Raw genomic sequence first — 13,246 nt, forward strand, 5'->3', positions numbered from 1 at the left:
GATAATTTATTATCTAAACATTCCAAATTATACTTAAACATTTCTCTATTGACTAATAATAAGGCTCATTAAAAGTTTGGTTCTTATACATAATGCTGCAACAAAATTAAGAGCAGAGGAATTGTTCAAAGAAAATATTTATTTTTAATATTAAAAATATTGCACAATTTTCCATCACATATAGAGATGTTCATGTAGAAGAGTACTTGGTATCCCACATTGCGGACAATGGCGAGTTTTCATCAAATTTGTTTTAAAATGTTTTGCTCATCCGATAAGCAAAAAGTAATCTCTACAATATTTTTTAAATAACCTGATATGATGAATTATGTGTTTGGAAAAACTCTGCTGAGGCTGTATGGAGGCTATCTTGGTCACACTGAGACTCACGACAAGACAGGAAGAAGACAACTACAACAGACATGTAAGAAATGAGGATGGCTTAGGTAGAGCAGGGCCTTGCATGTATTAGGAGGGATCATTGAGAGGGGAGGCCACATCAGAAAGGCCAGCTGTTGAAGTAGATCAACAGACCTTTGTGATATTTAATATTTCATTAAAGGGGGTCGAGGCAGAGGAGGGATTCAAGAATATCTTCTAGGTCTATGAGTTAGGAAGCCAGGAAGATTATAATGAAAATAACCATCCTAGAAAACACAGAAGAAGGCAAAGATTTGGGGACCTGGCAAAGGAAACTAGAATGTTAAAAACAATCCTCACAAATCTAAGTTTCTATTATTTATTTATATACACTACCTTCATGTGTGGCAGGGACTATCTCAGAATATTCATTTATATTTAATGCCACTTAACAATAAATCATTGAATTTTGCAGCAATATGAAGGCCCTTAAATCAAATTACCCAGCACATTTATCAAGCCAGTTGTACTCTGCCAGAGTATTCTTTTAGTAGTCTGCCATCTAGTGAATAACAATCATTTGTGCAACTTGACCTATAAATTAGATCTTCAGAACAAAGAAACCTGAATTTTATACCTTCTCGTTGTGTATCTTTTCAGTTTCCACAACAAAGAAAATTAACTTGAAAATTCCTCACACTTTTTGGCATAATCTAATCTTGTAATGACTAAATTCCTAAACATAGAGAAAAGAATGAAGGCATAGAAGCTTTCAGCTTAATCACCAAATTTGACCTTGGGCTGATCTTGAAAATTCATATAATTAAAGTCATGGGGCAAGTTCTTGTGAGTTTCCTTCACATTATGCCACCTCCTTTCATCATTAAAAACAACAACAACCAAAACATAAAAAGAAAACAAAACCTTTACTCATCAGCAATTTTCAACAGCAATAAAGTTTCTTTAAGTAACAATCTTTGTCCATTCATTGAGCTATGCTTAATAACGTGATCAAACATTTATCATCTGAAAATTACTCTACATGACATATTAGAGGTTGTATTTGAAGGTTGAAGTGTATTATACAAAAAAAATTGTTTTCTCTATACTTCTATGAAACCTTTGCTAATTTCTAGAGTTGATTACTTACTTTGTGCAGCTAATGTAATTTTGTGTTGCTAATGCATGGTATTAGTTATCAAACTTTATACATATACATATTTTAGTTATTTGTTTGTAATCCTGTCTCCCCAGAGGGCTGAAGCGTCAATGTCATGTTTAGTTTTATATCTCCTATAACTCTTATGATGTATAGTACCCATTGGTTTTCAATAAATGTTAATGAATGAATGATTTAAAGTAACTGAATTAAATTCATGGCAAATGTTTGAAGTTTTATTATTTTTCTACCTTTGTTTATAATATATTTTATTTGGTTGTTAGTTTATATAATTAAATTTTTAATAATGATTGTGTGTAACAACCAGCTTGAAAATTCTTTTTTCATACTTGGCCTTGGTGCAAAGCCACCCAGACAGGGCAAGTAAGGGGAGGGGTGGTTTGGTACAGCATTGGACCCATCCACACTCCAGTGAAGTTTCACTGATTTTAATTAGAATTAAATTACTATATAATTTAAAATAAGCAATAATTGCACCCAGCTTCCTTGATTAAGCCTAGACAAGATGTGACTGAACATATTGCCTGAATACCCACAGAGCTCTAAAACATAGATGTATGCGCATTAGAATTATTGGAAATAGACAAAAAGTCCTCCTTTGAAATGTGTCCTTATAGGTAATGGCAATATTCCCAGGCTTGTCAACCTCTTTCTCTTGGCAAATCTCTGTGCTCCATCTGTTGAACTTGAAGACTGTAATGCCCTCAAACTGAGCATGCCTTATGGATATCTTCATTCTGCATGATTATATGCCAGCAGAATATATAAGCCTGAGCTATTTCAGATGGTCAACTGAAATTGTTCCCATGAGAGTGTTCCATTGCTTTATGGATAATGATTCTGGATGAAACCTTAAAACCATGAAATTTGTCCTGACTTCAATTGATATGAGTTCAGTACATTGGTGACAAGGCCTTTTAATCCATCTACATGTCCTGACCTCTTTGGTTTTACTATATCCAAGCTAATTCTAAAGAATTCAGATAAAAAGCCCATCTATTTTGTGGATTTTTAAAAGTACTGTTACCAAATTCTGTTCCTTTGGGCAGCTGTTTTCATTTTTATTTTAAGTTTAGTACCTCTGCTTTTAAGAAACAAACCCGAGTACCTGTTTTTGGATCATTAATCATATTTCTGTTTTTCACAGAACATTATCCCTATCTTTCTTATGGTATTGAAGCTGTGGGAAACAGAAAAGGAACGTTATTTCTCTTAAGAATCTGGGTCTATTTTACAATTTATGTCTGACCTATGATATACATTTTTTTCCCTTAACTACTACTGCCTATTGGATAGTTGCATGTCTCAGAAAATTTATACATAATAGAAGTAATCTTCCTATTCAGATAGAGTGTCATCAGCTTATCTTGACAGGTGAATTCAGAAGAAGGAAAGAACCACACTCTACTTTTCCCCTTTTCATAAAGGCTTTTTTCCTCAAGAAACACATTTTCTACTCCATCAAGCTGCAAGTTTATAGGGGTACACTCTCGCTAAAACTGGGGTAGGTGGGAAATGGAGCAGTAGTCATCCAACTCTGGCTCTGAAGAGTAATTTAAATTTAGAACAAAATATTAGGAAAAATCCATTTGGCTCCAGATCCTAGCTATAATTCCTATCACACTTTTTCTTTAAGCCTCACCCAAGGACATACTTACTGATTCAGAGAGGGGAATGGTGAGAAAGAAACATTAATCAGTTGCCTCTCACACAAGCCCTGACCTGGGATTGAACCAGCAACATAGGTAAGTGCCTTGATTGGGAATCAAACCCTCAACCTTTCAGTGAATAGGACCACACTCCAACCAACTGAGCCAAACTGGCCAGGGCTAATTCCTGTTAAACTTTATCTGTAGTAAGCTGATATATTGATAGGCATTTGCTGAACACTTGTGTCTTAGTTCCTAATTAATTATGAACTTTGGAAATAAAGTAGTGTAATTTATTAGTAGCTCCCTCAAATGCCACCATATATTGTTAATTATGCTTTCGTTGTTCAATTTTCGCTAATAACCTGGCTTTTATCGCCATAATTTCCATGGGATACAAGATCTATGAAATACATATCTTCTGTTATAATCTTCAATACAAAAAGCTTGAAAAGTTGCAAGCAGAAACAATCAGCATATAATAGGAAAATAAGAAGACTCACAGAGTTTTAAAAAAATGGAACATTTTAAATAATTATATAAAACTATTTAAAAGTCATTTTTAAAAAGATTTGTACTAATACTTAGGTAAAGAGAGTCACATTCATTTGAGAGTGGACACAGTGAAAAGAACTTTCTCTTTCAGAAAAACCTGGATTAAAAGAACTCTTTCAAGAGGACAGTGAGGACATGGAGGAATTTATGGATTTAAAGAATCAACACACTCTAAGAACACTAAAGTAGACCGCAGAGTTTAGACTCCAGAAGATACGGAGGAGTGAAGCTGTTGCCTTAAGGATTCTTGGATGAAAACAAGCTTGCAGAACAGTATCAAGAGTACCTCTGGCATCCAAGTGTTCTTCAGGGAGAAGACATCTGCATGAATGTCTTAGGATCAGACTGGACACTGATTCAGTAGGTGAGCCCAGACAAGATGTTTTTCTCTTCCAAGCCACACAGTGTGGATTTAATGGAGAAAATGCTAGATGGCAGAGTGGCTGGGAATCAAAACATGAGAATTGAGGAGCTCATCTGTAAGTCTGCTAGAGGCCCCCTCTCTGGATGGTGTCTAAACACTGACACATTTTCTCAATTCCCATAATTCTCATTGGCCACAGTTGAGCCTGTAGAATAAGGCTGTGTATGGCCCATTTAAGACTATAAAACAAACCCAAAAGATGTCAGGAAATTGAACTAGTAACATAAGAGAGTGAGAATAATTTCCCACAATGGAATTAAAAGAGTCCAACAGAGGATAAATACAAAAGTAGGTGTTCGAATGAGAATGCCTAAAGAGGGTGATGACATGTTTGAAGAAGCTGGTCATTTTAACTTTGTGAGCTCTGAGCTATGGAGTTTTCTTCCTTCCTAGTCATCTAGGAAGACACCTGGGAACTGAGTATTGAGGGAGGTTTGACCATAGTATACTTACAAAGATACGCTAAAGGCTCAGAGCAATGGCTGTGGAGACAATCCACTGAGTCTGAGAACCACCAACAGTGAAATTCTGGCTAATCAACATCAGCCTGATCTGATTTTGGTAATGAGTCCTCAGAGTTGAAAATGTTTGATTCTGGAAAAAGGAATTGGGATATATGAAGAAGGTTAGGAACATGTCTTTGTGTATGTGTTGTAATGAGCTTTTATATAAAATTTCAAACTTTATAACTTAAAATATGGAGAACATTGATAAGATATTAAATTAAGTGAAATAAAAATACAATTTTTTTTTTTTACAAAATCCTTACATTAGCAGAGATGAGTATGATTTTTAAGCATCAGCATCACCTGGGAGTCTATTAAAAATGCAAATTCTTCTGCCTCACCCCAGACCTATTGGATTAGAAACTGGGGGGAGGGGCGGCAGTCTGTGTGGGAACAGGCCTCCAGGTGACTCTGATAAACACTGAAGTTTGAGAACCACTGGCATAGAGTGTAAAGAAATAACGGTTAACCCCCAAGTTATTTTTTTAACAATCTCATTCATACTTTATGTAATAAACAAATGTTGGGAATTTAAAGGGAAAAAAGTAAAAACCTTAAACGGTCACATGGTAATGCCTAGTACATTTCATACAAATTACACATGTGAATTGAAAACTAAATTATTTATGACTTAAATGGTTTTCCTTTTTTTAAGCTAGAATATTTTAGAGATCTTTCAAATCTATTCTAACAAGGTAATAAGAAAACCAGCACCGTATTATGTTAAATTTTATTATAATATTTATTATTTCTGTTCATCTACTCTTGTAAAGAAGTTGGTAAAATTTTCAGAGGTAGCAAGTTGCCTAAACTAAATGAAGAGAAAATCAAATACAAACTCTTTATGCTTGAGAACAACATGTCAGACTTAAAGACATAGAACAGAAAGTGGACAGCTGGAGTGAGCAACATACTGAGTTCAGGGAGCAAATCAAATTAAATCAGAAGTTTCAGACATCTAACTCCTCACATACAAAATGAATGAAATTGAAGTCTGAATAGTTGCACTTTACAGATAGCAGGGCTTGCTACTGATTCTGCATCTAAAGACATATCTAATGAGAAAGAAAATTGATGGAGATTAAATAAACTCAGCCAACTAGCCGACCACTGGTGTGAGAAAATTGGAAATGAAGGTCTCACAGATAAAAGCTACAGTAACAAGAGTTAAAGATAGGGGCTGTTCACAGAGAGAGAATGAATGATGAGCTGTCATCTAGGGATGAACTGAAACAAAGATTACTAATTTGGCAAATGGCACTTTTCCCATGAAGTTGACCAAAGCTTGATGAAAAATAAATGCAAAACTTAGCCACGGAAAGTGGAGGTCCTTACGAAATCCACGAGCAAATAGATGTGATACCGTGAAATAAGATGAATCAAGAAGATCATAAGCTGGAAAAGGAGGGAGAGCCGACTTAAAACTGAGAATGTAAGAACTGGAGGGTGATTGCAGAAGATGGAGAGAGCCTATCGAAACCGCAATGCTTGTACTCTGTAGACAGTGCCAATGGCTCACTGCTTCTCAGTGTTTGATGTGTGGCACAGGAAACCTGACTTTGTTCCAGTTCACGTAATCTGATTAATTGACAAATGATGTAAATCCAAGTGACATAAAAATACAGTTCTTTTTAATGAATTTAAAACACAAAGAAGAACTATCCCTATACATTTTTCCCCCTAGATGTTAATGTGCCTGTTACTAAGGACAATGATTTAGAGAAGCCTTCTGTGGATAAATTTGATATATCTTAAAGTAAATATCTGGTCCTCAAGAGACATAAATGATTAGGTTTCTTAAAAAAAATAAATAAAAATTTGATGATAATGAGAGAAAAGCCCCAAATAGGAAGAAAGGGAGTGAAATGGAGAGAAAGAGCCAGGGAAACATTTAGATTTGTTGAAAACAGAAAGTATCTATATAAAGGCATGAGAGAAGACCAGCTAGTAACTCTTCCTTTTATCACCGAATCTAATGGACCTGAATACCAATGGAATAATCAGATCTTCCTTTCCCATCAACGGACACAGTGCAACACAGACCTCTGCTTGAACAGAATCTTGGAAAATATTTCTTACAAAATTTAAAAAAAAAACAAAGGATAATAATGTCCTGTAGAAATGTTTAAATCATTCATATCCCTATTATGCTAGGTAACCACTTCTTTGCATTTTGGCATCTTTCCTACCAAGAGGTTTCTAAGCATAACCATATTGGGACCATGCTGTGCTTCCATGTGTGTGGTAGCAGTGATACAGCGTTTTTGTTGTTGTTTTTGTGGTTGTTGTTGTGCCAATAGCTGGTTTTTATTTTTTTAAGAAAATGTTATTAATTTAAAATGAGTTCTAAGAAATTCAGTAGGATTCCTAGCAATGATTATTTCTGAGATCCATGAGATCTGAAACATAGTTATAAACGGCTAACCACCAATGGATTCATTCCTACTCTTTCCTTTTTAAAAAAATCCAGACCATCTGTCACATCAAGAAAAGTCAGCATGTTACCGGGTACAGCCTGCGTCACCCTCGGAATCACGGTCCCTGCTCATGGGGACGGGGTCCACACAGCAAGGCGTCTTCAACTGGTACCTTAGGGTTTTCCTCCAGGTCTATGTAGATTGCTCCAGACGCAGACAATTTCCAGTCCAACTCATTCACTGTTAGGGTCATGCCACCAAACAGAAAGGTCCTTGAGTCAGGGTTACTGGTCAGCATTTTTTTGGCTAACCTGGAACCAGATTATTCTGCTGCGATGAGGATCGCACAGTCAGCCCTCATTTATCGTGGTTAAATGATTTCCGAGAAGTAGGATTCTTTATTTATACAGTCGCCCTTGCTGCTTGAATGGTGGAGGCTCTATTGTGGTTTTTACAAATACTGTGCTACTACTATACCATCTTTGAAAAAACCACGATAGCGAGAAGCCACGAAGGTGGAAGCGCCAAGTGGGGAGGGACGGCTGTAACCCCCTGCAGCATGTGAGGGTATAATAAGATGTCTGAAACCCCGAGGACATCCCTCACCCAACTATGCTACCATCTTGATCTTGAACTTTTAGCCTCCAGAACTGAATCAGAACCTTGAACTTTTGGAGAGCATCTGAGCTTCCCAGTTCCTGGCCGCTCTCTTAACAAGGAGCTGCAATCAATTGCAATCCCATCACACTTTCATGTTTCCCTTAGCTAGAAATATATTCCGTCTCAAAATAAGAAGCAGTTAGCAAATTAGGGCAAGACAGAGCCACCGAAAACACTGCCCCAGATTTTCATGACAAACGGGGTACCGCTGCACTCGCCGTGGAACCACTTTGTGTGTTGTGCGTGGATATTTACAACCACCGAGACTGGAATAGGATGGAAACTGTCCCCTCGGCAGAGTCACCGGGAAAGGGTGGAATGATGAGTAACCATCACAGTTGTAATACAGGATTGTTTTAAAATCAACCTGTCATTTAAGTACTCTGTTGCTCAATTAAATATAGCATAATTGAAACTTTAAAATACGTTTGAAACCCTTGACACATGATGAGTATAGTAAATAGTATCAAGTGAGTGATGGAATCTGTTCTAATTCTTATCATTAAGCCACTCTGACCTGGAAACAAATTCAAGAATATTTCTGAATTCTGTTCATTTTCCTTAATCCATCTCTTCATTAATATTCCAGGACAACACAGTTTTCGCTTCTGTTACATTATAAAATATGTTAACACCATAGTGTAGGGGCTAGTGTACTTTTATTTATCACCCTCTTAGAAAATCCTGTGTACTTTTACACTAAATTTATTTTCAAATATATTTTAGTATTATTTATAACTAAATAATCCTTTTCACTGTTATTCATATTTCATTATGAAAATATATCAAGAGAGCTTAAACTGAGTGTGTTAATAACTTCATACTACTAAAATATTCTTGTCCAGGAACAAGGTAGTATTTCTTTGTCTTGGCTTTCATTTGAGTCTTTCGTATTCCCTTTATTAGAGTTTTGCAGTTATCTTTACACTGGTATTGCACAATTACTGTTTCATTTATTTGTAAGTAAATTATTTTTCTTTTTATTATGACAATCTTTTATTCCATTATATTTTCTATCCAGTTGTTATTTGTATGAAGGATGTTATTGGTTTTAATTTGTTCTTTAAATAATTTACTCAACTCTCTAATGATTTTTAATATTTATTCAGTTCAGAAAACATGTCCTCATGTTTTCCAGGTATGCAATGATAGCATCCACAAAGGCTGAAGATTTGCATTTCTGTCATTTATCCTGCCCACCTGTCTCTGATTGGATGAGCAAATACTCCTGGAAGGGCCTCCAGTGATGATGACACAGCTCTCGCACCATCCATTACACCGAAGGGAATAATGCTGATGTTTCATTTGAAACATTCATTTCATTATCACATTCAAAATGACTACTAGATTGTTGAATTTTATTAAGGACTTCATATGGTTTTTCTCCTTTGTAGTTCTCCATAGTCTTGCCAAAATAAGGTTGCCCTTTTAAAGATATGAACTATGCAAAGCCAAAGGCAGACCCACCTGTCAGTTATCCTCCAGTTCGAAATCCAAACTTCTGTACAGCAACCACTGCTAACCCTCCTAATTTCTCCAATTTCACTGTGCCAAGGAAGATCCAACTCTACTCCCTAAATAGTATGGGAGGAACTCCGAAATAACCAGGCTGTATCATTTCCACAGGTAGGTTGCAAAGGAAAACACAGCTTCATCCTTACAAATGATGGATATATAATTTTAAGCAAAATGATTGGATTTATGTATGTACTAAGTGACTCTCACCAAACACATTAATCATGCTTGAACTGCACCCAGAAGGAACAGGTCTCAAAGTTGTACCAGTGACAGAGAAATGAAAGCACAACCCCCGGAAGCCAAGGATTTGTACAAATCATGTTAGTAACTGTCATTAATTTCAGTCTTACAGATTCTTCAGTCTGCTTAGATTAGGACGAGAAAGATTTTTCAGGCAGAAATCACCCACGAGAGATGACTTAATCATTTCTTCTGCAAATATCTCAGAACAGGGGTCAATGTAAGTCTACATCAAGTGCTTCTTATGATAAGGCCTTGTGCTGTAAGTACACATGAGAACTGAATCTCTGGTAAGAGAGACTCTTTACTACATAAAGCCTTTTTAAATAAGCAAAAGTTAACAGTCCTATTCTAAGGCTGAGTAGTGTCAAATTAAGTAAACAGAGAAACCATTTTACTTCAAGTCAGTTTTCATCCAAGGATTCCACACACTGGATGGGTTTTATCTTTCATTTTAAAGAAAAAAAGGCCAAAGAAGTTAAGTGATTTTCCTTGTTTACTGTGCAACATAATAATTAACTAGATAGAGGCTGGGTGTCAAGTCACCAAATTTTAGATCTAAAACATTACTATGAAGTTGTGTTTGATGGGAGATAGAAAAGAAACAACATAAAAGTATTCAAATTTATAAAACTAAAATAATTTTATATGATATATAAAACATTATTTTTATCATCTCTGCTGTAATTCACATTTTTACAGGTTTTATAATATAACTTCTTGTAGGCTTTCAATTATCTTTTGTAGAAAGAGCTGAAATATAAATTAACACAGTATTATTTTCAACTCATTAAAATTGATTGATAGGAAATAATAACTGGATTTTTATATTTAGGATGCTTCACATACTTTAAATGCGGTGGCTTACTTTTTATTTATTTGATTTTTCTTTATTGATTTCAAAGAGAGAGGAAGTGAGGAGAGAGAAACATCAATGAGGGAGAACATCAATTGGCCTCCTCCTGCATGTTCCCCACTGGGGATCAGGCCCACCACCTGGGCATGTGTCCTGACTGGAAATCGAACCAGTGACCTCTTAGTGCATGGGTTGATGCTCAACCACTGAGCCACACTGACTGGACTGTGACTTACTTTTAATATTTTAAAATTTTTATTCTTAAAGATCATGAACCTAAATAATCATCATGAATAATACAAAAAAGTTTAGTAAAATTTGCCAATGGTAAGAAAATCAATAATTAAAAGTATGCAATTATAAGCCAAATTAAAATAAACTTTTGAGGAAAAAGAAAGTATCACTTTTTTAAGCAAGATGGTAATAAGAGTATACATTTTATATATACTCGTCTTTCTAAAGACCTTTCTAGAATAATATTACATAATAATTAATTGATTGTATTTAACATTTGCATCTCCTATTGAAACATCTTACTCAAATTGATGTCTTTCTCCAACTATAATTAGCACAGTACTAGAGATATAGTAGGCCCTTGATCTATTTAATTAGATTATAAAACTGCTTTTCAAATTACCTTGTTTTGTGATTTTCATAACTAGATGGCTCAAGAGCAAACATGTTCTTTAATTAGTATTTTAATTGAGTTCACTGGCAACCTGAGCACACCGGAGAAATATGATAAATTTTAGATTTTAAGTCATCCAGGCCATAAAATAATCTTATGGTAATTTACTAATAGACAGCCAGTGCATGAAGTCCAAATAGCATCCTGGACATATCCATTTCTTCACCCAAATTATAAAGCCCTGTACACTTTTGTTAGGGGCTTTCTACATTCTTTGAAGCAGGAACCAGATTTGTAAGATTGTTTGCCTTGTCAACCTTTCTTCCTCTCTTCCATTCTTTTTTCCTTCTTTCCTTCTTTCTTTCTTGCCTTTGTTCGCTCCCTCCCTTCTTTCTTTTCTTTCTCTCCCTGTCTCTCTCCCTTTCCCTCTCCCTCTCTATCCTCTGTTCTCCTTCCCTTCCTTTCTCCCTTCTCTCTGGAAAACATTTTAACGAAAGTTAAAGATAATAGAGACAACATTCCAGTCCAAACTGAAAAATGAGTTGACAATAGGAAAAACAAATAAAGACAATGAACCCTGACCCCTCTTCACTGAAACTGGCCAAAATTTCAATGGATATTCAAGGAAAAATGCTCAGCTCAAAGTAGAGACCTTAAGGAGCTCCATCAGTCAACATATAATCCTGCAACAGATGTTTACTCAAGAAAATCGTGAGCTGAAGGAAAACAAGCAGAAGTTGACAGATGTGGAAGGAGTGCAGGCTAATCCAACCTTCAATAAATGAACAGCAAACGTCAGAACAGAAGGAGATTCTATAACATACCAAGTTATTATTAATCAGAAAGTCCATGACAATCAGCTCAGCATTTCTGCTGAAGGAAGAGCTTTGACGTAGAGAATACACAGGCTACCTTCCTGAAACAGAACTAAATACAATGCTCCAAAGATTCACAAATGTAAAGCTAATTCCAAAAATATCTGGTTCTCAAATCCCTCCGCAGGAAGATGTCCAAAAGACAAATAGGCTCTGTTGCCTCAAGCTGGTGGATTACATTACCTACGCCTGTCATAATCCAACAACTTTGTCTTCTGAACTTTACCAAAGAGAAATGCCTAAAATAAGTGTGTGCCTCTGGATAATCACCCACCTGGCTTTAGCATAGCAGCTACGTTTTCTTGAAACATATCTGTCTTTGATCTGAGCTTCAGTGCAAATCATTATTGAGATGTGATCAAGATGATTTTCTCCCCCTTTCCCTGTGAGTGGAGAAAGATCTAATTACCTCTTGATCAAAGAGACGTGTCAAGAAATTGTCTGAAGATTTCAGACCTGCCTCCTTCTGCTACTGAGGGACCAGTGGAGAGATCAAGAAAAATACCTGTCTCCCATCTGGACACTAGGCTACTTCATGAATACACGGTGGCTAAAATGTTTATTTGTCCATTCTGTGGGAATGACCAAATGTCTAATCTCCTACTGAAAATGGAGTAGAAAGACTAACTGCCCTGATTTGCTCGGACTGCCCAGATTTTAGCACTAAAAGTCAAACCTATATAATTGGTCACTCTAGATATCTGAGACAGATGAATCTTCCCTGTATGGAAGAGACTTGCCCAGACACCAACATGAGACTGGGAACGGGTTTCCACATAGGAGCAGGCAAATGCTGCATGAGTAAGATAAAAGTACCCTGTTCTGGGTGCAAATCCAGACAGGCCCTTGTTATGACTTCCTTCTTATGAAAACTCCAAAATTATAAAAATTTGCCACCCAAGAATAAAAACATCACTTTAGCCATTCTATTTTTTTTTTCTGACTCTAAATGACATGTACCCTAATTTTATTATGAGTATACTCATGATCTAGGTGATCACATAGTTATTTGAATAAATGTGTACATCTCACCTGTGCCCTGACATACTTCCCTGCTGGACCTTTGTAATGAAATTTATTCTGCAGTTGATTTTGCCCTGATTACTATGCTTGCCCTCTTTAATAGAACTTATTTTTCATTACTCTGGCTTTGTACATTCTTGAAGCAAACAACTCAATGCTGATCATATGCTTTTAACTAAATTAAGACCACTATTTAAATAATTGCCTGCAGCATCTGCATTGTGCAACATAAAAAACACTTGTGCTTTATTTCAGTTCATGGAGTTCAGGTAAGTGACAAATTATTTAAGATGTCAATAAAAGAGCTTTATTTTTCATATTATAAAAGCAAGCTCTTCCCTTTAATTAATTACTT

The sequence above is a fragment of the Molossus molossus genome, unplaced genomic scaffold, assembly GCF_014108415.1.
Source record: "Molossus molossus isolate mMolMol1 unplaced genomic scaffold, mMolMol1.p scaffold_m16_p_8, whole genome shotgun sequence".
NCBI lineage: Eukaryota > Metazoa > Chordata > Mammalia > Chiroptera > Molossidae > Molossus > Molossus molossus.